The 3,215-nt window shown below is 46.3% G+C and overlaps 1 pseudogene; it reads right to left on the bottom strand.

Annotated features, from left to right (window-relative positions):
• Window positions 1–1,446: 1,446 nt before the first annotated feature.
• LOC127675556 (igE-binding protein-like) lies at window positions 1,447–2,833 on the bottom strand (annotated as a pseudogene).
• Window positions 2,834–3,215: the final 382 nt, after the last annotated feature.

Here is a 3,215-nt window from a genome sequence, read left to right as displayed (position 1 = left end):
ACAGACCCTAAAAAGGATCCCATTTTTGCAATCTGCACCTTTTCTGTGGCTACATGCAATCCCCATTGCTCTAAAGTTTTCACTAAAATGGGAAATGCTTCCTGTAGGACATCCAAATCTTTATTACACATCAAAATATCATCCATATAATGGACCAGAAGCAAGGATGGAAAGTGTTTCCTTATGGGTTCAAGGGCTAACTGCACATATAGTTGGCACATAGTGGGGCTGTTGGCCATGCCCTGAGGCAGAACCTTCCATTGGAATCTCTTATCTGGTTCAAAATGATTAATAGCTGGTATAGTGAACGCAAACCTTTGTCTATCCTGTGTGCACAAGGGGATGGAAAAGAAACAGTCCTTAATATCTATGATTATTATCTTCCATTGCTTAGGTAAGGCAGAAAGCAAGGGTAGGCCTCGCTGGATTGAGCTATACAGGCGCATTTGTGCATTGATGGCTCTCAGATCATGGAGAAGTCTCCACTTTCCTGATTTTTTCTTGATCACAAAAATAGGAGTGTTCCATGGTGAAGTAGAGGGTTCTAAATGACCGAGCTGCAGTTGTTCATTAACCAACTTAATGGCAGCTTCCAATTTTTCAGAGGATAGAGGCCATTGAGGAACCCATACGGCTTCCTCTGTGATCCAAGGTATGGGTATAGCGCCCTCAATGGCCCTTAGAGAAAACCCAAGCCCCTTCTTCCTTTATTGCCTTCTTTTGGGACAGGTTCTAGACGGCCCTGTTCTCTCTTTCCAAGTCCCTTGCCTTCTTTATATCCCATTTTCTTCATTATTTGGGTGGCTGGTACTGAATATTCATTAGACAAGACCAAACCTAGATCCCGTAATATGTCTCTTCCCCATAGATTAACAGGAAGAGGAAGAACATAAGGAACAAAGTTACCAGATTGCCCTTCAGGGGCCTGCCAATCTAAGGAATGTGAACTAATTGTAGGGCTGGCTTAATACCCCAAACCCTGTAGGGAATGGGATGACTCTGTCACAGGCCACGATTTCGGCCACCAATGGGAAGAGATAATACTTTTGTCTGCCCCTGTATCCAAGATGCCTTTAAAAGTCTTCCCTTCTATTAGCAACTCCAGGGATGGTCTGGAATCGAGATTCATGACAAGATAGGCTGAGTCATTTCCAGAGGAGCCAAACTTCCGGGTTCCTCGAGGGAGGCCGGAAGAGGAAAACTGATCATGTAAACTTGGAAGGACTACTAATTGAGCAATCCTATCTCCTGGTGAAACAGAAAAAACACCCTGAGGGCTAGAGCAGAGAACTTGAAGTTCCCCCTCATAATCTTGATCTACAATCCCAGGGTGAACAACAAGGCCTTTCATTGTGAGAGAAGAGCGACCAAGAATCAGTCCCACACTTCCTACAGGCAGGGGTCCTTTGAAATCTGTAGGTATGGGTTGTATACCCATCTGTGGCATTAGCATGAATCGGGCGATGGAACGCAGGTCCAATCCTGCTGAGCCCTGTGTTGCTCTACGGACAGAGGTGTCCACCATTTGTTCATTGTGGTCCCATATGTTTTGGGGCCCTGAGACTTGGGGCCCAGATATCCGTTTTTTGGAACGTCCTCACTTCCTTTTGCCTGGGAAGGCCCGGGCTGAAGAAGTCTGCCTTTGATGTCTTTAAATGAGCGACATTCACTGGCCTAGTGATAGCCTTTCCCACACCTAGTACACCGCCCTGGCGCTCTCCTTTTTGTAAGCTCTTGGCACTCTCTCCTCAGGTGTCCTGGTTTGCCACAATTATAGCAGACTCTACGATCACCTGCACCAGAGCGTTTTTTGGCCCTGTAGAATGGCAGCTGCGAGGCCGGCATTAGTAAGCGGGCCTCCAAGCTCTCGGCAAACTCTCAGCCAATCCTGCAACCCTTTGTTTTTCCTTGGCGCAATAGCTGTTTTACATTCCTGCATGGCCTGCTCATAAACAAGTTGTTCTATTAAGGGCATAGCCTGTTCTGGGTCCCCGAAAATCCTTCCTGCCACTTCTATCATTCTGGCTACAAAATCTGAAAATGGCTCTTGGGGGCCCTGTATGATCTTTGTTAAATGTCCCCCAGAATCGCCTTTCTTAGAAAGGGCCTTCCATGCCTTAATGGCAGCGGCGGAAATTTGAGCATAGGCTCCCCAATTATAAGTGGACTGATTATTTGCGTATGGTCCCTGTCCTGTCAAGAGATCAAACGTCCAATTTCTTTGATCTCCCTCAATAGTAGCATTGATCTTAGCCTGTGCTTGAGAAATATCATACCACAAGGCCTTCCATTCCATATATTGGCCCATATTAGGGAGTGCAGCCTTTACAGTCATTTGCCAGTCTCCTGGAGTCATGGCCTGGTTGGCAAATCTTTCGACTTGCGTGATGGTAAAATTAGCGCTGACCCCATAGTTATGGACTGACTCTGCAAGCTCCTTAATCTGACTAAATTCTACTGGAACATGGACACGACCTCCTTCTGCGCCCTCAAAAACCGGAAATGCCTGCTGCACTTTCCTTTGTTCATCCTTTGTAAGAAAGGAATCTGAATAAAAATTTGTCAAATAGGGTGGAGGGGCATTAGGGCCTAAGAGCCGAGTAGAGGCTTGCCCTGCAACCCCAATAATCTTTAGTTCTTTCTCTGACCTCCTCACTCGCCTTTCATCAGGATGATACCTCTTTTCCTCATAGGGAGCTGCCACTTCATCTAAAACCTCTTCTTCTGAGGAACTAAGTCCAGTATCCGAATCGGCGCTATCAAGCTCCAGAGCCTCAAGTTTTTTTATTGGATAAAGGCTCTTTCTTCTCAGCGTTTTTTCTTTCTCCTCCATTTTCTCTCCCAGGGCATACTTTCCCTTATGTCTCACTTCCTTGGATCCAAGGTACGCGGAAGGGCCTGTTTTCTTAGGCGCACCTTTTTTTCTCAGAGCTCCCGTTCTGTCTTGAATCTCCTCCAATGCTCCTTGCCCTGCCTTTACTGATGGATGGCACTTCTCATCCTCTAGGCACGATTAAATAAGTTTCCAAAGCGGCATAGTCCCTGCTTTCAGTTTCCCGTTTTGTTGTTCTCTAACCAAGTCTCCTCTCAGCTTCTCTCATGAGGCAAGCGTTAATGATCCTGAGCAAGCATACCAGGGTGCCACACGGTCCACCTCCCTGACAAAATAATCAAGAGTTTTCGCTGAGATTTTCAAACCGCGCTGTTTTAAGAGG

The sequence above is a fragment of the Apodemus sylvaticus genome, chromosome X, assembly GCF_947179515.1.
Source record: "Apodemus sylvaticus chromosome X, mApoSyl1.1, whole genome shotgun sequence".
Classification (NCBI taxonomy): Eukaryota; Metazoa; Chordata; class Mammalia; order Rodentia; family Muridae; genus Apodemus; species Apodemus sylvaticus.
This window is presented reverse-complemented; position numbering and strand designations above follow the sequence as displayed.